General features: G+C 37.5%; 1 protein-coding gene across 1 annotated transcript in view; it reads right to left on the bottom strand.

The window, feature by feature from the left end:
* Positions 1 to 27,172, bottom strand: part of TMEM196 (transmembrane protein 196) — a 167,928-nt gene that overhangs the window by 78,660 nt on the left and 62,096 nt on the right. The window contains exons 2-3 of the mRNA XM_045578087.1: positions 18,944 to 19,037; positions 8,829 to 8,913 (exon numbers count right to left, since the gene is read on the bottom strand). The gene's annotated coding sequence lies outside the window, so the exon portion shown is untranslated. The remainder of the gene's footprint in view (positions 1 to 8,828; positions 8,914 to 18,943; positions 19,038 to 27,172) is intronic.

Raw genomic sequence — 27,172 nt, 5'->3', positions numbered from 1 at the left:
TCACTTCATGTAAATAATAATCCTGAAAGATGTTAGCTTCAGCTGGGATGATTCATCTCTTGTTTTTTTTGTTGTTGTTTCCTTTTGTTTGTTTTTCTTAACCAACATTATCCCCAGAGAGGAACCACACTGCACTCCAAATGCCTCAAATACTTCCTAAGCGACCTGGGTAACTATTCCTCAGATTTTAAAACAGAAACAAGAGGGACAAGAAGGAATAATACATTATCTCTGCCCTCAGGCTGTCCAGAGTCTTGCAAAAGAAATAGGTGTGGAAATAAACAATAATAATATGTGTGATGTAAAACATTAGAATTGAGGACAACAAGTTTTACAGAGTTTACATTGGGTTTCACAAGCCAGAGTTTTGAAATTTTCCAAGAGAAATTTAAGCACAGCCTGAGAGTAGGCATTCCAGGGAATAAATGCACTGATAAGGCATGGAAGGGTTATTCAGTGTTTTGATATTTCTAGAGTATAAAACCAAGGATAAGGCCAATAATTAAAATTCCTATCTTTTATCATACTAAAAAAAAATATTATGTGCTTGAAAATTAGGCACTGGAGGTATGTGAACTTGAGGGGGGAGAAGAGAGGATTAGATTAGAATCAGATAACGATTTCAGAAAGAACATTCTGGCGGCAATGAACCTTAGGGAAGTGAGACTGATAGCACACAAATTAGAGTCTGCCTCAACAGTGTGGTGACAGATGAGGGATGTTTGAACTAAAGCAATGAAAGTGAAGATAGAGAAAAAGCAAAAAAAAAAAAAAAAAAAAAAAAAAAAAATTGGAACCTATTTAAGAAATTAAACTGACAGGACTTGGTGATTAATTAGCTCCTGGGGTGGATTGCAAAGGAGAGGGAACTTCTAGAGGAACTCCTAGGGACTCTGTATTGTACTGTGTAAGAAATTGCCTTCTACTGCTGGTAACCGACACCAGAAATATCGGTGGTTAAAATAAGCAGCAGTTTATGTTTCTCTCGTTGACGAGCCAACTGTGAAGGTCGGCTTTCTAGGCCTAGACGATAGCAACACAGTGTTAGCAGAGATCCGGGCTTCTTCCATCTGCTGCTGCACCATCTGCTTTTCTTCTTCATTAGAATGTGCATCATTCAAGCTGATTACTGGAGCTCAAGTATCATTTTCATATCAGACATGGAGCAAAAGGGACAGAATGAGCCCAGCCCGGCCTTCTCTCTCCCTTTTGAAATTCTCCCACAGGATCCCCAGCTAACAACAGCCACGGAGGTCTCTTTGCCATGGTCACACCTAGAGGCAATGATGGCTGGGGAGGGTTGTGTTTTATCTGAACACTTTTCCACTGAATGCAATGAGAATTGAGTTGCTGCACAAGAAGGAGAAAGAGATACTAGATGGGCAATTACTTTCTTTATAAGTATCTTTATAACCGCTAAAAACAAGTATACTGTGATGATTATGCAAAGTGAAATAAGCCAGTCGGAGAAAGACAAATACCATATGATCTCACTAATATGTGGAATCTAATGAACAGAGTAAACTGGCCCACAAAATAGAGCCAGAGGCATGGATACATGGAACATAGTGACAAATGTCAGAGATTGGGGGTAGGGGGAGGGAACTAGAAAAAGGAAGGTGAAGAGATTAGTCAAAGAACATATATGCGTAGCCATGTGAAGTTGGGGTAGGGGAAGGGCTGGGTGATGGTGGTTAGAGAGGGGACATCTGTAATAATGTCAACAATAAAACAAAAAAAAAGTATATTGAAAGAATATTAGGTGTGAGATAGCAAAGGGGGAGGAGTACTTACTTTAGAATATATTGAATATAGTACACTATTGGTTTTATGGAATATACAATCAATATTGATCTTGTATACATTGGACAATCCAATGCTTGGTGTAAAATAAAAAGTAGTTAGCTTGAGTGACTTGAAGGCATCTGATGATATGAAGATACTAAAGGTAAGCAAAGCATATATTTTCCCATGAATAGTATTACAGCTAAAGACAGGCATACATTGTGATAATGGGGTCAGCTATATAAACCACACTGAAGTACATTTCTTCACCTCCTCACAAGGCTGGTCTTATGGGATTTGAAGAAACATAAAGAATAGCCTGAAATACAAACCAGGGTAAGGTAAGTAATAGCTTCTCCTTTTAGGAAAGTATCATTACCATGATCTTGGGAAAAGAGGATGCTTCTGGCTCTTTTATATTATGTAGCCTTATTTCTCTAGATGAATGAGTAGATACTCTTTATACCTTTTTTTTTTAAGAAAATGTAATTTATTTTTAAAGCCCCTACTGCCAAGCTCTAGTTGCTAGACTGGAGAAATGGAACGTAAAAAATGATCTGTGTTACTTGATAAATATGATTCAGCTCATGCCCATGGAAATGAAAATAAGTAGCCTGTTACCTTGACATTCATATTCTTATCAGAAAGTTTTCCAAATCTATGGCACTTGATGACAAAGCAGAGTTCCATTTCTGGCATGTGTGAGAATTCCTGTAATTTTTTTTTTATATCTTACTATTAATATTTCAAAGAGTAAAAGCATTCCTTTTTTCAGAATTGCATTTTGGAGATAGATGAATATATATTGTACATTTATGTTAAGATCAAGCCTACAATTATGGAGATTATTTTCCAATTGAGAATTCTAAGGCATGAGAAGATACAGATTTGGTTGAATGTTTTCCTTATGGAACATTAAGCTGTGTATTATTTGAAAATTTTACAACAAAAATGCTTTCATGTGTTACATGTTGATTTGTTTGATAAGCTACTGCAATAGACTAAATACAGCTTTGTCCTCTTTATACGGTCCTAATTTTCAAGTATATTTCTTGTACTTGGCTTATTTTCACTGATATAAGGAGTCTCAATTATAAAGGCCACAACTTGTTTAGAATGGTTCCTGGGATAAAATCATTTAGGTTTTTTTTTTTTTTAAAAGGTTTGAATTTATCTTCAAGCTGAATTACTAAAGGGACCAAATTATCTCTCTCTCTCTCTCTCTCTCTCTCTCTCTCTCTCTCTCTCTCTCTCTCTCTCTCTCTTTCTCTCTTTAATTTAATAAATCTTTTTTGTTCAGATTATTACAATTGTTCCTCTTCCCCCTCCCCCACCTCCACCCCCTTAGCTCCCCTACACCGGGTTCTCACCTCACCCTCTGTCCTTACCTCACCACCACCCCCTTCACACTGTCCTCATCCAAATTCTCTCGTAGTGGCTCACCAAACATTGGAACTGCAAGGAGTTTTAACAAAATTAGTCTATTTCTCTGGAAATGATCCTCTCTGTGTTAGGATTAAAATTCTGAACTGCTGAGTTATTGACACAAGAGCAGTGCTAATTTTCTGACATCATCTAACTGGGGCTTGCGAATAAGTTAATAAGAGAATATATGTAACTGAGTATGTGTTTTATGTGTGTGTCTAAATTCCATAACTTGAGAATTTAAAACAAAATAATTTTCCAATTATACAGATAAATATATTCCTTTACTTACTCCGTTTACTGTAGATACCTATAATAATAAAAGGTGAACATTAAATTGTTCCCTCAGGAGTTTGACCAACCGGGAGTTCGACCACTTGCTATGAAGTGCGCTGACCACCAGGGGGTGGCACAAAATGAAGAAAGGCCCTGGCCGGCAGCTGGGAGAAGGAAGGCCCTGATTGGCCCTAATAGCTGGCCAGGCCTAGGGACCCTACCTATGCACAAATTTCACTTACAGGCCTCTAGTTAATAATATTTAACAATCCAACCACCCTTTAAAACATCAGTGTAATCCCTTCCTACTAGTATGGAGATTTCATCCAATCTTTTTAATAGTATAATCTCTTTGGTAGCATCATACTCCAAGCTTTAACAATGCAGTATTTAAGGAATTAAATAGAACCCATCTGTGAAATCCTGTATATAATTTGCAGTAGTAGTGTGGTTTAATCACTATATAATCTCCTCCTTAAGTAAATTCTTTCTAATCCTCAGGGCCACATTTCTAAATCTTTAGTAATGTACCTTTTGGAAAGGGATTCTTTATTCCTTATTTTATAGCTTTTCAAAAGCTTTTTCTCAAATAGATGATCTAGATAAAATAGAAAAGGTTAACATAAAAGTATTTTATTGTTATCCATCAGCTATGAGTCCATGTGTTTATCTTTCATGTGATTTTAGTTAAATTTTTTTTCACATTTTCAAATATATAGTTACCTTTTGACTTAAAGAAAATAATAAGCTTTGCCCAACTGGCATGGTTCAGTGGTTTAAATGTCACCCTATGAACCAGGAAGTCACAGTTCAATTCCATGTCAGTGCACATGCCTGGATTGTAGGCTCAGTTCCCAATGTGGAGTGTGCAGGAGACACCTGACCAATGATACTCTCTCATTATTGATAATTCTATCTCTCTCTCTCACTTCTTTCTGAAACATATATATATATATATATATATATATATATATATATATATATATATATATATATTTTAAAAGCCTTGATGATAATTAAGTCTCAAAGTTCAGCCCTATTTTAAGCCTCAATCAAGTGGAGTGCTTAGTTTAACTTTGCTGATTAATTATATGTTACCCTTTGGTTTCAAACCTTGTGATTAAGATTATCTATCAGATATTCTTTCTTATTATTGTAAAAAAAAAAAAAAGGAATGTTAATACTATTTCTTAACTAATTAAGGACTTCACAGTGTCACTATGGGCTAGTTTTACAGTCACTCTCATGGTTTAACACTTCATATGTGTGGATGAAGAAAATGCAAGAAAGACATAGTTAAACTTTCATTTCATCTCTAAAAGCATGTAATTATTTTATTAAATAACTAGAGGCCTTTTGCATGAAGTTTGTGCACTCGGAGTGTGGGGGGTGTCACTCAGCCTGGATTGTAAGAGGGCATAGTCCAGGCAGAGGGACCCCACTGGTGCACGATCGGGGCTGGGGAGGGACACAGGAGGATGGTCAGCCAGGGAGGGATCGCAGAAGGGTTCCAGAGTGTGTCTGGCCCATCTCACTCAGTCCTGATCGGCCAGACCCTGGCAACAAGCTAACTTAGCAGTTAGAGCATCTGCCCCCTGGTGATCAGTGCACATCATAGAGAGCAGGTAAGTGGCCTTAGCGTATCATTAGCATATTATGCTTTGATTGGTTGAATGGCCGACCAGATGACTAGATACTTAGCATATTAGGCTTTTATTTTATAAGATTTTTATGTGAACTTGTTCCTTTTTATTTATACTTATCCCCTTGACCTACAATTAAAGCTAAAAAGCATTTCAGGGAAGTTCACAGGTCATTGGGTTTGAGTACATTGGCATATATAGCTGCAAACAAAATAAGTTCATATGTATATGCCTACAGTTCCAGAGTAAATACATATTTAGACTGAAAAGAAAATGTCTGTTCATCTTCTGCTGAATGTTGTCTTAATATTCCTTTGGTTTTTTAGGTTAAAATATTAATGAGATTTATTGACCTATTTCCACATTATCTTTTAACTCTATTAAGATTCATTACCCTGCAGGTAGTTTTAGCAATAGTTTCCATATTTCAAGCTTGTTCTGAAATTATTAAAAATGTAACAGCTAGATGCTTAATTTTGAATGTTCAGAGCCCTGTCTTGTACGAAAAAGACTCAATGAGAAGTTAGCTTATTACATACATTAACAGATGAGGGGAAATCCATATGCAAAAGTGACTGACTTTTGCACAATACATAGCTCCTGGAAGCACACATTTTCTAAAAGAGAAAGCAACACAAGTAACACTGTCAGCCGAGTACAGCACCTGACTGTCACTGCAGAACTTTTTAATATTGTACCTACTGCTGTAATTGGAAGTGAGAACTATCAGGCTGCAGAATTTTCCTCCTGACAGATGCCTTTTTTGACAACCATGTTCATTCTACCTGAACTACAAACTTTTGCTTCTGTTGCTACAATCCTCCCAAATAGCTTTCAAACATTTCAACTGTCATTGGGTCTTAAAAATGACACTAAAATATTTTGAGGGGAAAAAAAATAGCACCATGGTTTTTTGCTGCTGTTTTCTTTTAGAACATAAAGTATTATTTTTGGAGTCATTTAGGGTTGATGGCTCCAGGATATTTTTGGCATACTTTCAGAGACTTGCAGTTCTTTTCAATCAATTACTCCTCCAATTATGCAGCATCCTCATTACAAGATCATGACGTGAGAAAGCAATTTGATCCTAGTAGAATCTAAAGATCCAAAATAGGAAACTCTGTGCTGAGTAAATAAAAGATTAGTGTCAAGCTAGGTTTCATGCATTGGGAGTACACATTTCAAGCTTTTTACAAATGAAATGATAGACATAAGAAGATAAAATCAGTTTCCTTTCTGAGTTGAGTCTTTTAGTCATTATGTACCCAATCAGTTTACATATTATTAAATGCATGCCTTTCAAAAGAGCAATGCCTTGAAAGAATACTATATGTTGTGCATACAGTGAGGCTATGCAAGTCAATCAAAAGAGTGAATCCTAGGCTTCATTAATATTATAACATGTCCAGCTGTTCTTTCAGGGCAGAAAAAGGAAGAAGTAAAATCAACAGACAACAAATTTGAAGTTAGAATTAATGAAAAAAATTGAAATTGGAATTGATGTGTGGTTTTCAAGTTAGGATTTTAATTTCATTTAACATTGAATTTTTCCCTTTCCCATGTCCTCAGTCACTGATTATATGAAATGAAAGAATAAATGTAATATTTTAAAATTCAGAAGGCCATTAATTTAGAAGGCCTGAAATTATGAATATAAAATCCTATCTAATAAAGAGGAATATGCTAATTGACCATCACTCTGCCACAAAGATGGCTGCACCCACAGCTGAGGCCAAGTTCCCATAAGGAGCCTTAATGAGCAATCAGCAGAGGCCTGAGGCTACACCCTCCCCCACCACCGTGGGGTTTGACAGGGAACCTCAGGCCTGCCCCTCATCCAGCGGGGTTTGACAGGGGACCACAAGGTGCACCCCAGTGCTAGATCAGGGGAACTCAGAGGGCTTGAAGGGGGACCTGAAGCTCCCCCCCCCCCCACCTGGAGGAGTTTACAGAGGACCTCAGGCTATGCCCCCGCCTGGCAGGGCTTGTTGGAGGATCTTCGGCATGCACCCTGGTCTGGGCTGGGGAACCTCAGGCCATGCCCCCCATCCTGGTGCTGGGCCAGGGGCCCTGAGGCTATCCTCCCTTCCTGGCAGGGCTTGACAAGGGTGGGGCTGGCAGGTCTGGATCTAGCCCAGTTGGGGAGGGGAGGGCAGCCAGGTCTGGGTCTCATGCGATTGTGAGGTGCATGTGGGTGGGTGAGTGGGGAATTGATTCTGGGTCCCGTGGTGTGCCCCAGACTCTGACAGGAGGAAGGTTTTCAAATACATTTTACTAATTTTTTTTTCATCTCCAGTACTTCTATTATAGAGAAAGGACAAATAGCAATATTAAATTATTTCCTCTAATTAATCCCCTTTTAATGTGCATGAATTTTGTGCACTGGGTCACTAGTTAATAATAAGGATGCTTACTATTTAAATATCATTGGTATGGATTAATAAATGCTAGTATATAAATTATAAACCTTTTTTAAAAGACAGGACTGATTTAATCTTTCATTATGTTTTTAGGATGAATATTTGCTGTGAATGGTCCTGAACTGCTATAATGACTTTTCTATCCCGGACCCTAGTAATTCAGAATGTTTTAGCTATCTCATTTGGGCCTCAGAAGGTAGCAGGAGTAGAGTTACTAATGTTTTATTTTTTTTTTTCTTTGCTGATTAAGGTATTACATATGTGTCTTTATACATGCCCTTACCCTCCCACCCCTCCCCCACCCCCCCTCATGCTCTCATCCCCAGGGGTCTGTGTCCATTGGTTAGGCTTATATGCATGCATACAAGTCCTTTGGTTGATCTCTCCCCCTTGCCCTCATCCTCTCCTACCTTCCCTCTGAGGTTTGATGGTCTTATCAATGCTTCTTTGTGTTTTATTTATAGCTCTCTGCAGTGACCCATCCCCTGGGATCTGTTGAATTGCTGTAATCCTGAACCATCTCAAATATAATGCTATATGTAAAGGCCAATAATAGAAACTACAGAAGGACCAGGTAGCTAGCAAAGGAATTATATAGCTTTGACCCCTTTTAAAAGGGAATTTAGTTGGATTGTAGTGTGATAGGAAAAACAACATTGAAATGACACTGGAGAGTATGTTGCAATATCAATGCTCTAAAATTTTTTTCTTGCCTTTTCCTCCTGGAATGGAAATTACCATGTGATCATTGAAAACCCTTAAGAGTCTTCAAATGTACTTGTCCCTCTCTAGCCCATAATTTCATAGAAGTCCAAGCAGCCATGACTACATGGGAGATGACTCAGACAAGTAGAAGAAAATAGTTAGAGACAGAAATGGTGAGCAACTATTGCAGGATGCCATGGAGCCAGACAATCTTGACCCCACCTAACACTGTGGGGATTGCCCAGTCCTGGAAGATGCATGCCCATCTTCTCAGGGACATTACCTGAACATGAGGCAGGTACACTAGCCAGAGAAGATGAGGTTCTTCAGTTGGCCATCAAAAATATTTCTCTTACTTCTCAACTGTTCACACTAGGTACTCCCTCTCTATGACTCACAAGCAAAACAAACCAGCAAAACTAGAGAAAGAACACATTTTCCTAAGACCTAACAGAGAGCCAGGTAACATCTAACAAGTACTTACATGACAGTAACACAATTGCAGACTGTTCTTTGTAAGGATTAAGAAATGAATGGAGGAAAAAAAAGATTGAATCTGTTATTTTTAACTGACCTGACCCAATTGGTTGTTCAACTATTGGTAGCTGCTGGAGATCAATGTTGTGTGGGTACTCTATGGTGTCGGGTTGTCGGGTGGTCTGTGAAAATGAAAAGTAGGTTTAGACCAAATCTGCCACATGAACCACATTAATCAATAGGAAGATACAAACACAGTCATCCATGCTCTTACAAAATTGGGGGTGAATGCATTCGTTGTTTTCAGGTACACCAAAGAGGATCTTGACTGAGAAATTCATTCAAAGTTGATTACAAACATATCTGACAGTAGAATCAGCCTAGTTTATTGTTGAGCTTATCTGTACAGTCCTCTTTGTTATACAGACTCTGGGCCAGGCAGACTTTGGATGTCATGTGTTACTCCAAAGGTTTCAGCACCTGGGCTGGACTAGATGATTATATATTGTTCATCAGAAATGTGTTGCCATGTGAACCACATATCTTGAGTGTCACTAAAATTCACCAAACTAATTTCCAACAACCTTTAAGGTGATGTTCCTTCTGGTATACATTTAATTATGTTATTAGGTCTAGTAATAATTAATGTCGTTTTCTAATACCTTTTTAAAATCGAATTTATTTAAACAATACAACAAAATTTAATCAACAATATAGTTGCCGTTGTTTTCTACTACTTGTGCCCAACGCTCAGGAAGCATTTTAATCCCTCTGTTGTAAAATTCTTGTGATTTTGATGCAAAAAATTCGGTCAATGCATTTTTGAGGCATTCTTCATTATTAAATTTTTTTCCAAGAAGAAAGTTTTGCAAAGAACAAAACAAATGGTAATCGGAAGGGGCAATATGCAGGTTGAGGGAGAACTTCCCATTCCAACTGGCGCAGTTTTCCAGCAGTGATTCTTGCAGTATGCGGTCATGCGTTATCGTGGTGGGTGAAGAATTACGCCCTTCTGATTAATCAGCGCGGGTTCTTTTTCTCTTAAAGCTTGGGCTAACCTTTCCAATTGGGCACTATACACTGCACTTGTAATGGTTTGGTTAGATGGTAAAAGTTCATAATGAAGAATTCCTTTAAAATTCCACCAAACACACAACATCACTTTTTTCGCATGCAAGTCAGGTTTTGGCGTGGGCTGCGGAGCCTCATTTATGTCCAACCATTGAGGCCGCCTTTTCAAATTAACATACAGCACCCATTCTTCATCTCCGGTAACAATTTGCTCTAAAAACGGCAAACGGTTTTGATGATAGAGGAGCGAACTGCAAATTGTGACTCTTTGATTACGGTTGTTGTCGGTCAACTCATGAGGAACCCATTTTCCAAACTTTTGGACTTTGCCAAGTGCACGCAATTGGTTGGAAATTGTTTTTTGTGAACAATTTAAAGTTGTCGCAAGCTCTTGTTGGGTAATTTGAGGATTTTGCACCAAAAGAGCTTGAAGAGCTTCTTGATCAAAATTGGACACACGGCCTCGACCACTCTTGTCATCTAACGAAAAATTTCCCTTGCGAAATTTCTCAAACCAACGCTGGCATTTTCTGGCGCTAACTGCATCTTGACCAAGAGCACTACAGATGTTTTTTGCAGCCTCACTTGCTTTTCTTCCTAATTGGTACTCGTAAAGCATGCAGTGCCGAATATGCTCTTCATCTGCCATCTTCTTAGCCCTAGTTTTGCAACAAAAACCAAACCAAACACAAACTTTTTCAAGCAAAACTTGTTAATTGCACTTCACACGTTCTGTAGATACCACGTGTTTGAAGGTTATGTCAATACAAGTCAACGCCAAGCAAGATTTTAAACGAATGTTTAAAAACGGCATTAATTATTACTAGACCCGATATTTTAACCCCTTACTGATAAAGCCATGCACTTAGTGGCTTCAAACATGTGCCTCAGGTGTGAATTAAAAATTAACACCACACTTTTTGCCACTGTATTTTGAAATAAATTACCAATATACTACTTATACAAATTTACATAATACAAAAAAGGGAAACTTATTCTGAGTAATTAAATGGCATACATTCAAAGAATGGAGAAAATTAATAATATACAACCTGGGGTATCAGGGAGACTTAAAGGTAAAATAAATCTATCAAGGATAATAGTCTGAGATTAAGAAATAGTGTCTCCAATGAAAAACAAAATTATCAAATTTAAATGTGCAATGGAAACCTTGACAAACTGATAAGACCTTATGGAAAATCAAGCCAACAAATTAAAGGGCAGTTATAAGAAATCTCCCAGAACATAGCATAAATGGGGAAAGAAATAAATTTAAGAAAAGGGGGGAGGGAGAAGAAAAGACATAAAGGATCCATGTGACATGAATTCCAGAATAGAACAGTGTAGTTTTTAATATTCAGGGTATCCCCAATTGCCAATTGAATATTTATTCAAAAATTATTCATGCTTATAATTAAACTCAAGAAGTTTAATTTCAATGCAGAATTTGAATGATTGTCACTCTAGATTAATATTGTCCAATGTTAGCCACATCCCACAATTGGCTATTGAGCACTTGAAATACTATGTCAAGTTCAAACTGAGATGTGTTATAAATGTGAAATTCACAGTGATTATGAAGACTAAGAATTAAAGATATGAAATATGTAATTACTAACACTAACAGTTATTACATGTTGAAATAATTATATGTTTGATATATAGAGTTAAATATTACTAAAATTTATCCATCTGTTCCTTTTACTTTCTTTCAACATATTAGAAAATATTTTTATTGGACAGTGCTGTTCTAGACGATACTAATTTGCCTTGGAGACATTCTGTTGCTCTTACTTAGAATTATTTTCAAAGACTTGGGGCACATTTCTGGAAAAACTTTAGAAGCAAATCTCATTTGAATGTACACTGGATCTTGGAAAATAATAAAAAATCATTTCAAACTAAACCTGTTAAGTGAGGTGGTGATAAAACTGTATAACACACTAAGGGTCAAAAACAAAATTCAAAACTAAATCTGATTTGGGGTGACTCATAAATTGGATTGTAGTACATCTCTTCAGACCTTTAATTTCCTTTTCTATAAAACGAAAAGTTTCTACTAACCTATTTTGAAGGCTCCTTTAGCTCTCTTAGTAATTTAATAAATAATTTCACATTAGCCTTAATAGTATAAGATTGTGGAGTTGGTTTTAGAATCCACTAAAATACTGAAAGAATTATTTTAGCCATTTCTAGATCCATTGATGGCATCATTCTCCACTGAGAGTAGAGACTTTAACCAGTGTAATACAAGCCCATTAGAGTAAGCATTTCCTATTATTCTTTCTCTCCTCTCATGTGTTTGATTTCACTAGACCTTTTCTTTATAAAATAAATAAATAAATGTGTAAAGGTTTATTTATACTCAAACACTATACTTATTCATCCCTATAATGACCCTTTAGGTTTCACAAAATAGTGTGTGTTTTTTTAAAAATATTTTTACTCATAGAAGGTATTTGTTTGCATTTGATTTATTGAGTCTATATAGTTATACTCTTATTTGTCTTACATTTTGCTAATTATTTCTTTGATGACTTTAAGTCTAAACATTTCAACAAGAACTGAAGGTAATAAAATCACTTTAATGGGTATTTAGAGAAAAGTATTTCAAAGCTAGGTGAATGGATTTATAAATGTAATAAACCTTTTGGTCTTTTTCCATGTGGTTCTGGCAGAGTAGGCAATAGGAAAATAAATAAAATTCTTTCACTGCAAATGTATCTGTTATGTCTCTGGGCAGGAATGTGCTTTTTAATGAAATACTGAATGTGCATATGCTGTTCTAGTCAAATAACCTAAGGGTAAAAATACATATTCGGTCGTAACCTCAAATGCTCTGAAGTTTTCCCCTGCATTTTAGATAAAGTCTACTAAATCACTTTTTTTTTTCAAGGACTCTGGGGAAAATGTATTCTTTAGATTCTCTGTGTGTAGTTTGTGTTTTGGGCTAGTGTAAGCTAGTTTCATATGGCTGCTAATAGATAACATGAAATCAGTCCACATTGAACTATAATGATCAAAGCCATTTGTCAATGAAATAATTCATTAACCATCACATATATGTACATTCACTTCTGGATACAGTAATAGATATTGTGTCTGTGGTCTGCAATTCTCTAATCCTGAAAAATCTATTTCAGTTCTATCTTTGTGTGATGATTAAATACCTTGGGAAAGCAATTCTTAGCATACGGTAGGGGATCACAAAGAATATACTGAGAGAATGAAAGGTTGAACTATGTTGCAATAATTTAAAAAAGCATATATTTATTAAGGGCCTGTTCTGTGTAAGACACTGCATAAGAACATGATGTAATTTAATATTCATAACAACTCTGTAAGTTATGTATTACCCCAATTGGATAGATGAGAATAGGAGGCTCAGAGAAGCTGGGTGATTGATTATGCCACACAGCTAATAAATTATGATGCTGGGATTTGGACCTAGATCCAAAGTACTATTGATACAAGGATTATCCTATGAGGCCACCTGACATTGTCATCCTGAAACTATGGTGTTCTGACCCTGTGGCTCTGCGTTAAGACATACCCAGTTGTGGTCCAGCTTGCTGTTGATCAACTATAAGCATGAAGGGGTGAGAATGGATTGTGATCAGCAGAATTGGGCAGGCAGTGAAGAACTGAGCAGACCAAGTTCAGTACCTCAGCCAGATTGTGGTATCCAGTGTTAATTGTCATAAAATGATGACACTGATTTCACTGTACAGCTCGCACCATTAAGCATGCACAGGAAATTTACTTTTCTGTTGCTGCTGTAACAAAATACCACAAACTTGGTGGCTGAAAACAACACCTACTTACTATCTTACAGTTCTTTAGGTTACAAATCCTGTGGTGAAAGGGTCAACAGAGCTTCATTTCTTTCTGGAGTCTCTTGGGGAGAATTCCTTCCTCTGAGCCTCCAGTGTCCAGAGGCCATCAGTGTTCCCTAGCAGTGGCCCTTTCTTTATCTTCAAAGCCAGCAGTGGGTTGAGTCTTATCATATTCTGACCTTGTTTTCCATTGTCACATGTCTTTCTCTACTTTCTTTTGTTTCCTTTCTCCAGTTTTTTTTTTTTTTTTAATGTTTTTTATTGATTTTTTAGGGAAAGGGAAAGGGAGAGGGAGAGGGAGAGGGAAAGGGAGAGGGAGAGGGAGAGGGAGAGGGAGAGGGAGAGGGAGAGGGAGAGGGAGAGGGAGGGGGGGAGAGAGAGGGAGAGAGGGAGAGAGAGAGACAGAGAGAGGGAGAGAGGGGGAGAGAGAGAGAGGGAGAAAGAGAGAGAGACATCGATGAGAGAGTAACATTGACCAGTTGCCAGCTGCACGCCCCCTATGGAGATCAAGCCTGTAACCTGGGCATGTGCCCTGACCAGGAATCCAACCAGCGACCTCTTGGTGATAGGATGATGCTCAACTAACTGAGCCACACCAGCCAGGCTCCTTTCTCCATCTTTAAAGTCCCTTGAGATTACATTGGGCTCATATGGATAATCCAGTGTAATTTCCCCATCTTAAGATCCAAAACTTAATCACATCTCCAGAGTCATTTCTGACATAAGGTAAGGAAACATTTTCACAGGAGCCGGGGATTAGAACTTGAATATCTTTGGAGGATCGTTATTTTACCTAACATATATACTCGATCTAGTGTCAATAGCCTTCACGATCAGTATTCACTCTCAGTAACAGTATTCACTATCACCATTCAGTAACCTTCACTATGTCTTATATTTCTTGAATTTATAAACTGTTGTAAGCCTGGTCAGCTGAGAAACCAATAGAGATTCTGAGATTGTGGGGAAGCATCCCTAGGATCAATAGGAGTTAATGAAAGAAGAAGACAGGATATAAGATACTAGTATTGAACTGTGATGTAATCATAGCAAAGGTCTTGGCCAATCCCTTGGGGTGGCCTTGAGAGTTATATTTCCTGGAGGCACAGAGCTTGAGCCTTGGAACCCTGCATCAAATAGCTGTTGGATACAGGCTGCCTCTCCAACCATCCCCCAATGGGTGTGGCCATGGATTCCATCAAAGGGACTCAGCTGAGACCCTCAATGAGCCATGTTTCCCATCACCTGGGAAATGAGTGTCTCCATCCTGAAAGGATGCAGCATGGGATTCACAACACAGACTTCTATGCCACTATTCATTGCAGGGAAGCCCAGGAGGAAATACTTCAAGTTAAATGTCTTCATTAAAGATCAGCAGGACTCATTCTCCAGAAGTTAACTTCATTTCTTGTTCTTTCTTGGCATCATCTATTCCCATGGGCACACCATTTATGATTTTTCCTTTGGTTCATTTTTACCTTGCTGCAAAGTGACACCTGAAACAAAATGATGTTCCTTACCAGTGCTAACATGCTTAATCAGATAAAGTAATTAGTAGGGATAGATGAACACTTTACCAAAACAACAACAACACCAAATATGAGTTGCAATGCTGCAATTACTCATTTGTATTTAAGTTATGAAAATGTGTTATCCTTTCCCCATTCTGCACTGTTCTTTGAATAACAAAGGGAAAATATATATTTTTAATTTTTTAATATATTTTATTTATTTTTCACAGAGAGGAAGGGAGAGGAATAGAAAGCTAGAAACATCCATGAGAGAGAAATATCGACCAGCTGCCTCCTGCACACCCCCCACCGGGGAAATGCCCACAACCAATGTACATGCCCTTGACTGGAATTGAACCTGGGCCCTTTCAGTCCATAGACCGACGCTCTATCCACTGAGCCAAACCAGTTTCAGCAAAGGGAAAATATTTTAAATGCTATGCATTACCTCGGGTTCCTTATTTAATTCTACCAAATGCCTCCTTTCTCTAAAGAAAAAAAAAAAAGGAATGGATAATAATTTTCTCTCATACAATTGGCAGAGGGAAATGATCTCACCCTGCTTTGCCTAGCTATATGTAGTGAAGAGCTCCAGGAAAGAGCAGCATAGAATATGAATAAAGAGGGTCAGGGGGATGACATCCATTGTGACTCATTTCCAAAAAAGGGAAAAATGCTACTAAGTAGTTTCATCACTTGGGAATCTGAGAAAAATTAGTCCCAGGGCCCTGTTTCTCAGAAGCATAATTGCACCAACAGTTCTGGAGCCCCCAGGCAGTTTTAGGTCATTTTATATCTTCCACACAAAGCGGGTAATCAGGTAGAAAATGCACTAAGCAAACTGCATGTCAGAAGAAATAAAAACAATCAAAGAAAGACTTCTCATGCTTGAGGTTCACAAGGAAGTTAAACATTCTTGACATCTTAGGTAATCAATGATTCACTGATGATAAAACTTTTGGAGGGGGTGCTGAGAAGAAACAAATTATTTTTAATCTCTTTACTGCTTGCAAGGAAAGATATTTTTTTCACTTAGTTTTATTCTCTGATGGATAAGTATTATGCTAAAAACCATAGCAACTAGACATTAAAGCATATAACTGGGTACCGTAGGCCTTCCATTATCTGTGGGCTCTGCATCAGATTAAACTGCAGATTTTATGTATCTGCAAAATTTATGTATCAGATTGAAAACAGTAATTTTGATACACAGTTGGGAACCCATTGATGTGGCAGACCAACTGTATATATTTTGCTCAGCCTTTGTAGAAGGGACTTGGGCATCCTTAGGATTTGGGTGTCGGCAGGGAACTGGGTAGCAATCCCCTGCGGATACAGAGGGAGGACTCTACTAGTTTCCTTGGGCTGTGGGAACTAAGTATCTCAGAATTAGAGGGTTTAAAACCATGGAAATGTATTTTCTCACAATTCTAAAAGCTAGAAATCCAAAATCAAAATGTCAGGTTGGTTTCCTCTAAAAGCTCTGGAAGAGACTCTGTTCCATGCCTCTCTCCCAGTTCTGGGGATCCCCAACAATCCTTGGCATTGCTTGGTATATAGATGCATCAGTCATCTCTGCATCCATCTTCACTTGAGTCCCTGTGAACTCTTCATGTACCCCCTAATGAGTTTGTGTGTCCATATTTCCCTCATCTTGTAAGGGCACCAATCATATGGCTCAGGGTGCAACCTAAAACCCTCATGTTGCCTTAATAATATCTACAAGGACCCCATTTCCATATACGACCCCATTCACAGGTACTAGGAGTTAGCGCAGCAGCATGTCTCTTTTGGGGGAAGATAATTTAACCCACAACAAAAGGAAAAAATTGACTAGAAGAGTCAAAGGTATAGAGGAGAGGAGAGATTTCGATCCACTGAGGGAAAGTAAGTGTTCTAGGTACAGTTTTGCTCCTTACACATGGTGAGGAGTGCAGACCAGCAGAGCTGGTGAGGCCTGAGGACTTACTGGCAAGGCGGAATCTCGGGCCTTACCTCAGAATTACTGAATCAGAATTTGAATTATCAAAATTTGCCAGCTATTCAAACACACATTTTTGATTTAAGAAGTAAGCTTTAAGCCCCACAGTTTAGAACTTTATTAGGTACATAATTCTATTAACCAATGCCACAAGCAGATGCTTAATGATTTTTCCTGTCCTTTTTAGTTGCAAAATGACACAAAATAAAATGGTGCCTCTTACCAATGCCCATATGTTCAAGTAGGTAAAGTATTTAATTATAGGAAGACACTTTACTAAAATGACACAGCAAACACCACTTTAAATCCTGAATAAATAAAATAAAAATGGTAGTGGCGAACAATAGTTTATTTCTCCCCTCTTATTTTTAGCATATCTGAACTCCATCTGTAAAATATAGTTTATAGCATCTTACAATGCTGTCATTACCTGCACATACATGAACCTGGTCAAAGCCATTTATATATATGCCATTTTAAAATAATTATTGGCACTGTCAGCACCACATATGTTGAATTTAATTGATATTTTTAAGGTCAAGAAAAAGTATACCCAGTCATTTATTGAAACAGAACATGATTAATACTCAGCAAGTCACAGACACAGAACAAGAGGATATCAATTTCTATCAATGAACAAAATACAAATTATGGAAATAATCACAATTCCATAATTTTTTCTTTATGAAAACAAAATTTTAAAAAATTAGAGGCTAGATTAGTGGCATTGTAACCTTAACATTAGATTAAGCTGTTCTCAGATCACGGTTAATAAAACGGCATCTAAAAAATCTTCTCATTAGACCTTAAAATATTTTTTTTCTTCTTCCTAGTTGCTTACTAGAGTCTTTGCCTTTACATAAATAGAAGTGATTTTACATGCCTGGGATATATGTATGTTTAACTAATCCATCCATAATTGTTTCCTGTTAAGAATACTGAACACTCAGAATGGATGCCAAAGGAAAATAGCAGTGCTAGTGTGTTCAAACGGCCATGATTTAGCCACAGACTGCAAATGTGTACAACACCTCCAGAGGATTAAATGCACTTGTAGAGCAAAGCTTTTGTATTATATTTAATTTCAAAAAGTTGAAGTGAAGGGCCTGGTTCACTATAGATTTACATATATTACACATTTTGACATATTGGAAAGACATTTAATTATTAATCAGAACTTTGCTTTTTAAGGCATAATTTGTTGGTAGAAACATAAATTAGGTAAAATATTATATATTTCTAACATTTGCATGGTGATTTTTTAAATATATATTTTATTGATTTTTTACAGAGAGAAAGGGAGAGAGATAGAGAGCCAGAAACGTCGATGAGAGAGAAACATCGACCAGCTGCCTCCTGCACACCCCCCACAGGGGATGTGCCCGCAACCAATGTACATGCCCTTGACCGGAATTGAACCCGGGACCTTTCAGTCCGCAGACCGACACTCTACCTCTGAGCCAAACTGGCTTTGGCTGTATGGTGATTTTTTACAGAATGTATCCCTTAATCAATCTCTCTCTCTCTCTCTCTCTCTCTTTCTCTCCTAATCCTAAACTGAGGATATTTTTCCATTGATTTTTTTAGGGAGAGTGGAAGAGAGAGGAAAAGACAAAGAGACACATTGATGTGAGAGCAACACACTCAGGCCAGGTTGGAGCCTACAACCTAGCTATGTGCCCTTGACTGGAATTGAACCCAGGATCCTTTGGTCTGCAGGCTGAGACTCTATCCACTGAGCCAAACCAGCTAGGGTACCTTAGATATAATTTTTATTAGGAATTTTTAAAGACAGAAAATGTCTTACACCCACCTGAGAGTTTAGAACTAGGAAAACTTGAATTTTGCTCCTGGATATAATGAACTTGGGTACATTTTTTAACTTCCATGTGTACCAACGTCTTCACCTGCAAAATGGGAATAATAATAACTACTCTGTAGAATGGTAAGATATATATGTATATTGACAGAGCCCCTAGATTTCAATAAACAGTAGCTATTTTTGTATTACTGCTCAAATTACAATATAAAATTTTTATGTCCTAAGGTACATATACATTTACTTTTATTTGTCAATCTATAATAATAAAAGCAATCTATAATAATAAAAGTATAATATGCTAGTTAGATCAGATGTCCTTCATCCAGGATGTCCTTCCTTCCAGACAAAACCGCAATGAGTGGGGGCCATGGTAGAGGCAGCAGAGGCCCCCAGCCATGATAGCAGCAGGGAGGGGTGAATTTTGTGCATCAGGCCTCTAGTCCTTATCTAATAAAATAATATGTAAATTGGCCATCACTCCAACACACAAGATAGTTGCCCCCATGTGGTCAAATATAGCAGCCCCTATGGGCAGGCAATATGACTTCCACAAGATGGCCAGCAGAAGAGGATAGTTGGGAGGGATCAGGACAGCAGGGGAGGGCAGTTGGGGATGATTGGGCTTGCAGGTAAGGGCAGTAGGGGGGTACCCAGGCCTGCAGGAGAGAGCAGTTAGTGGGGAGGGCAGGCTTGCAGGGGAGAGGGGTTAGACATCAATCAGGCTGTCAGGGGAGTGGTTTGGGGATGATCAGGCTGGCAAGAAGAAGCTATTAGGGCAATCAGGAAGGCAGCTAGGGAAGCAGTTGGGAGCCAGCAGTCCTGGATTGGAGAGGGATATTCAACTTCCCGTTTAGGCCTGATCCAACTGGAGTTGGACATCCCTTGAGGGGCCCCAGATTAGAGAGGGTGTATGCTGGGCTGAGGGACACACCTTCCGTGCATTAATTTTATGCACCGGGCCTCTAGTTTATTAATAAAATGCAAAAGCTGTAATGATAGAGACTATACCAGTTGTATTCTCTTACATGTCCTCAGCATGTGCACATGATATATATACATATACATGTATATGTTAATCTTTTTATAATGGGTAGATGAATTAGTATTTATTAGTGTATATATATATATATATATACATATATATATATATATGTATATATATGTGTGTGTGTGTGTGTGTGTGTGTGTGTGTGTGTGTTAATCTTTTTATAATAGGTAGATGAATTAGTATTTAGACCCAATGAAGTGAGTATTTAGTGGAGGTTGAACAGGTAACAACAGCAATTTCTGACACTGTCAGCAGCACATGGCTCTTAAATAAACACCTTCAGCTCCTCTTTAGCTTTCCTATTTATGCAGAAGTGTATTTACTGTACCCCAGAACTCTCTTGTGATTTGGTTAGGGCCTGCGTGAATGAGCTTTCCTTTAGTGTTAAAAGATGTAGCGTGACCATTAAATAGCAGCATGATCCTGGGAATGTCACATCCTCTGTGATTCTGAATATCTGTCTGCTAAATGACAGAGTTGAACTAAATCATCGATGTTAAAATATTTTCTTAACAGAAGCAAGTTTTTCTCAAAAGTAATCTCTTATAGAACGCCACTATATAAAACTGACAAAAATCAGAACTGGTGCATAAAATGTGCCGGCATGTCTATGTGCGTATGGGAATGGAGTTTGTGCCCATTGGACAGGAAATATAGTCCATTAAACATCCTTTGAGTCACGCTGCCTACCTCCTACCCCAATCACCCTTGACCTTGCACACAAATCTATTAGCCTTTGCCAAAACTCTAAGAGAATGTTAGAGACCCACTGATTACAGTTTGAAAATCAATATTGTAAACAGTAGTTTCTACTCATGCTTTAACATTTTATGAACTTGTGATTTTAAAGTTCAGAAGATCCCGTATTCCTATTACTATGTAACATTCATTTTGATCTTGTTAGGTTTCATGTGTATATCAATATTAATTTTCAACAGGAAGCACAAAGAAAGCTGAGCTGTTGGAAAATGTGCTAATATATCACACACACATTCAAACACACAATCTGTTCCAAAGCCAGAGAGCATTTCCCTGTGACATTCCTTTGGAACTGCTTTGTGACATCTCATGCACCAGTGCTGGTAGCTTTGGATGAAGTGGTTTCTGCTTGGTCGTAAGTTCCACTTTGCATCATTGTACACATGGAACAAACCCATCTCATTTGTTTTCTTAAAAAGGCAGAGTTTTTATAGGGTTTTGTATGTGTGTGTGTGTGTGTGTGTGTGTGTGTGTGTGTGTGTGTGAATGTGTTTGTGTGTGTTTACATAGTAAAAAATACATGCCCGGCTTGTGTTTTTCAGTGGTTGAGCCTTGGTCACGGTTTGATTCCTGATCAGAGTACGTGCCCCTATTTTGGGCTGAGTCCTCAGTATGAGGCATGCAGGAGGTAGCAGGTCAATGATTCTCTCTCATCAGTGATGTGTTATTGTTTTTTTCCTCCTCTCTCTCTCTCTATTATTTCTGAAATCTTTTAAAAATATAGAGTGGCCCTAACCAGTATGTCTTAGTAGATAGAGTGCCGACCTGCAGACTGAAGCGTCCCATGTTAGATTCTGGTCAAGGGCACGTGCCTGGATTGCAGACTCCATTCTTGGGGGCATGCAGGAGGCAGCCAATCAATGATTCTCTCTCATCACTGATGTTTCTATCTCTCTCTTCCTTTCCCTTCCTCTCTGAAATCAATAAAAATGTATTTTAAAAAATAATAATAAATAAAAATATAGAGTGAAGCATGGGGATTCTATTTAAGACATATCAATGAATATTCATGTATGGATTGAAGAATATAAAATATGATATAACTTTCCTAGAACTCATCTGAATAAAATTTCTGTGGAAGACAAGTATATTACTCAAAAAAAACCCCCCGACAACACAAAAACCAAAAAAGCCCACAAAAAACAAACAAACAAACAAACAAAAACAATCACCCAAACTTCAATAAACAAACCAAAGCCACAGAAGCAACTGATTGGAGTATTTAATCCTATTCATAAAGAAGAACACTTTTAGAGAAACATAAAGAAGGAACTGGCATGCTATTGTTAAATATTATTCATTATGTTGTATTTATCAAGTGATGGCAGTAAAGAAAATAGAAATATGAAAAAAAGAAATATGAAAATATTAGTAATGGCATTTCTAATATCATTTATTGTTTTTATTGTTATATCATTAGAAATGGTATTCATAAAATCATTTGCATTTTCTCTCTCTTCTTACTATAAAATGGGTCTCCTATTACAATATAAGTATGTTGTTTTGTTTATTGCTGTATCCACAACAATTTTTTTTAAAATATATTTTTATTGATTTTTTACAGAGAGGAAGGGAGAGAGATAGTTAGAAATAGCGATGAGAGAGAGTCATAGATCAGCTGACTCCTGCAGACCCCCCCACTGGGGACATGCTCACAATCAAGATACAGGCCTTTGACCGGAATCGAGCCCGGGACCCTTCAGTCCACAGGCCAATGCTCTATCAACTGAGCCAAACCGTTGGCCCCAACAATCTTTTTAATAGCTGGTACATAGTAGGTGACAAATGTTTACAAATAAATAAACTGATATGTGGTAATATGGGCCGAGAGATAGCCTAGTGAATTTCATTGAGTATAAAAAGAAACTCCTTCTGAGGTCAAGGCAAAAAGCTCAACTATGAGTGGGATAAAAATAACCTGGGCTCCAATTCAAAGGACATTCAGGGCTGGAGGGCCATGAAGAGATGCTTGTAAATGGCATGAAGAAAATTAAGTTTAGATTGTGGTAAAGATAGAGTTCCTTATATATTATATATCAAGGTTAACTCTCCTGCAAATGACTATTATAACAAAATAATCTATAAACCAATTTGAACGCACATTAAAATGACCAAAAGGAAGCAAAAATTATGATAAATTCAACCCTCAAAAGAATTAAGTTGCATTAGGTCAGATCCACATTTATTTGACTTTTTTTGTGAAGGTATTTTCCAAGTCATATGGCGCCAGGCAGTTATAATTCAAGCAGAAATCTGCTGTTTTATCAAATTGAGGTAACAGAGGCAAGTCTCGTGCTAAGAGAGGAGATGTAAATGGAAGGGGAAATCCTGAAAAGGAAGGAACCACAAGGGGAAGAGTCCCCAAATCAGCACATAAATTCTACTGAAGTCCTTGGTTGACCTTTGAAAACACAAGGAAAACTCCAAGAAGTTTAGTGGAAAACAACAGCTGGATATTTGAAAAAGCTGAGCAGCTATCTCAGCTCCTGTCAAATGCAAATGAGATAAAATATAGCATCTGACTTTTGTTTTATTCACGTTAGGATTTCCATAGAAATTACAGAAAGCCACAACTTCATACTAAAATAGGACTAAAAAGTTATCTTTAGATGGAGGACAAAACAAGAAAGATCCATGTTTTTAAAAAGTAAAATTAAAAGTGCTACCTGTTCTAAGCAATTAGCCAGTATTATTTTTTTGCTTTCTAACACCAAGACAATAGTCCAGCATCCAATAAAAATATTACTAGACTTTCAAAAACATAGGAATATGTTAAATTGTAGTTAAAGGAAAAGCAACGTATAAAATTGGACACTGAGTTGATCCAGTTGTTTAAATTGGCAAACATTTTAAAACAATTACTGTAAATATGTTTAAGGACATACAAACCATAATGATGGCCATAATGAGTTATTATGTTGAAAGTCTAAGCAAAAATTGTAAACAATTTTTAAAAACAACTGCAATATCTTAAATAAAAAATTAATGGATTTGAAGAGCTGATTGATGATGACAAATTAAAGGGTAAGTAAATTTGGGCTTAAGAAGAGCCAATTGATGATGATAAGTTAAAGGGTACATAAATGTAAGCAATAAAGGGAAAATATTCAACATAAATACATAAACGGTGCCTAATGTGATCTGTGAGAAAATGCATTTGAAGTTGCAGAGGAAAGGAAAAAAAAATGACTGAACATACAAAAATTATGACAGTAGCCCAGCTGGAGTGGCTCAGTGGTTGAGCACTAACTTATGAACCACAGTCACAGTTCCATTTCACATCAGGGCACATGCCCTGGTTGTGGGCTTGATCCCTGGGGCATGCAGGAGGCAGCCAATCAACAATTCTCTCTCATCATTGATGTTATATTTCTCCCTCTCCCTTCATCTCTGAAATAAGTAAAAATGTTTTTTAAGCTGACAGTAAATGACAGATACAGGTAACTAAGCAAATCACGAGCCACATACATAGAAGTGAACTACGTGCAGACACATCATTATCAAACAGCTGAAAGTCAAATACAAAGTGAAAATCTCAAAGTAGCCAGATATAACCTTTGGATGTTATTATTTTACATTAGGGGTCCATTGCACGAAGATTTGTGCAAGAATAGGCCTTGCTTCCCCTGGCTTCACTCCCAGCCACCCGGGAGCCTACAGTTTTTGCTCCCGGCTGGAGCACCACTCCTGTAGCTCCCTCTGCCTCCCACCCTCGGCCTCATAGCAGGCGTGCTACCCTGCCTGGTCCCTTGGCACCTGTGTATGCAAATTAACCCTCCATCTTTGCTGGGTTAATTTGCATACTCATGCTTAATTGGCTGATAGACATCATGGATGTATGGTCAATTTTCATATTTCTATTTTATTAGCATAGCTAAGGATTCCCATGTAATGATTATTTTTCTTTTTTTAAGCCTTTTTTAAAATTTTGTTTTTATTGTTTAAAGTATTACATATAGTAGTACATATGACTCCTTTTTCCCTCCCCATTGACCTTCCTGCAGCCTCCCCTACTCCCTGTCACATGCCCTCATCCTACAGCTCCTTCCCCCCCAGTGTCTTGTGTTCATTGGTTATGCTTATATAAAGAGATCAGGGTTGATCTCTTTCCCCCTCTCCCCAACACTCCTCAGCCTTTCTGCTATAATTTGACAGTCTGTTTGATGCTTTATTGCCTCTGTACAATTTCAAACTTCCTTTTTATTGTTTGGACTGGCTATTTCTATTATTTTCTGCTTAAACATAAGGGTATTTTGTTCTTTTGAATGATCAAATTATTCTTTTTTTAAAAAAATATATTTTATTGATTTTTTACAGAAAGGAAGGGAGAGATATAGAGAGCTAGAAACGTCGATGAGAGAGAAACACCGACCAGCTGCCTCTTGCACACCCCCCACTGGGGATGTTCCCGCAGCCCAGGTACATGCCCTTGACCAGAATCGAACCTGGGACCTTTCAGTCCGCAGACCGACGCTCTACCACTGAGCCAAACCAGTTTCGGCGATCAAATTATTCTTAAGAAATTCAGTGAGGTTTCTGCCTATTATACTTTTGTGATAATGATAAGTCTCTATTTTCAAATAATTTCCCAAGATTATGCCATATACATACTTATATACATCTCTATATACATATCTATGTGTGTATATGTGTATAAGGTGTCCTAAAAATGTATACACACCTTGAATGATTATAAGTCAGTGTTTATTAAACATACAGTTTATTTTCAAAATTTAAAAAAATCTACAGAAATTAATACTTATTTTTATAAACACCTATTTTAAAACTGATGATCATTCTGGTCCAGGCACTGCTAATAACTCTAAGCAAAGAATGGCAAACATCAAGACTCATTTTGTTTGGTATTTGTGTGCTATCAATGCATCCACTGTTGCTGGTGTTGTAATGTCAACTCCACCTTTTATATATCCCAAAAAAAGTCTAATGAGAAAATTTTCTTTGTGCAAAGTTTAGTGTGGCTTCACCCGTTATTTCAAATCAGTTAAAACTGAAAAGAAGTGAAAATTAAGTAAGGTATCAAATGTTAGTGTGTGTATTCATGTTTTTGGGATACCTTATATACAGTACGTTAGAGTAAGTCCCTTATCAAACTTATTTAAAACCTGACAAATTGTCTCTAATAAAAAACCCAAAGCTAACATTAAACTTGGTGGTGAAAATTGAGTTATTCTGCTAAGATCAAGTAAAATGCAATAATTGCAATAATGTCCACTTCCACAAATCCTATTCAATATTATACTAGGGATTATAGCCCTTGTAATGAGGCAATAAAAAGAAACACAGCAAATAGAATCAGAAAGAAAAAGGAAAATTATTTCAATTTATTAAATTAACATAAAATCAAATGTTCATTTATTTGTATATAGTTCTATGAAGTTTAATGCAGAAGTCAACTCTTTCTGACAGTCCTACTTGCCACGAGTCAGCCAAATGAATCTTTCTCCTATCACTCTTCTAACCCAAGGGTTGAACACTATGCCCTACTCCTTGACCAACCTGTACCATTTCAACACATAGGAGCTGAGATTATAGCTGCTAACATCACGGTGAGCAACACTGAAGTATGGTCAGCACAATAAACACCAAAGGGAAGGCAACAGTGATGCCTGAAGCCCCAGAAATCTATATTACCTGTCCTGCATGCAGAAGATGATTAACATGGGTTAATCCATGTTATGTAGGATATATTAATCAGGTGGAAAACATCTGTTTGAATGACCAATAAAATAGCACACAAAATTCTATTTTCTATTTGGATAACATCTTTGATGCCAAAAATAAATAAAATAATTCACTTAATGCTTAAACTGTGTGGGAGACACCTGCCTTTGGAAAAACAATTATCTTCAATTTATGATCTAAACTATCAAATGACTCCCGGATTGCAGGATCAGTTGGTTGGTGATTACCCTGGGGGCCTCCCCATCTGACTAATACCTTTGCCGTTTAATTTACTAATGCAGGGATAAAATTGTGGGTTGGAATTTGTCCTCAGCTGTTGATGATATGCCCCTTAATATTCTTTATTTTATGTACAATCTGATTATGCTCATCCCTTTGATGGTTGCTGGGTGGACACTCCCATATCCAAGCATTTCCATAAGACAGAAATGAAATATCATGAGTTATATCATTTAGTAGGACTGGAAATCAGACAGAGAGAAAGAGAGACTTTAGCACAGGGCTATAAGACATGATCAGGAGCTGAAAATGTGAAGCTAAATAAATAAGTAAATAAAACTTGGCCTCTGACCCTATTTTTCTACCACAGAATTTAGGGTTGGCAGACAATGTGCCCTACCCCTGACTTATGAGACACTTGGACTCAAGTCTTGAGGCTATGACTACCTGACATAAAGGAAACCTTGCTTCCTGTCCTATTTTACCACTTG

Source organism: Pipistrellus kuhlii, unplaced genomic scaffold (genome assembly GCF_014108245.1).
Source record: "Pipistrellus kuhlii isolate mPipKuh1 unplaced genomic scaffold, mPipKuh1.p scaffold_m20_p_10, whole genome shotgun sequence".
NCBI classification, from domain to species: Eukaryota; Metazoa; Chordata; class Mammalia; order Chiroptera; family Vespertilionidae; genus Pipistrellus; species Pipistrellus kuhlii.
The sequence above is the reverse complement of the archived record's forward strand: the minus strand, read 5'-3'. Positions and strand labels throughout refer to the sequence as shown.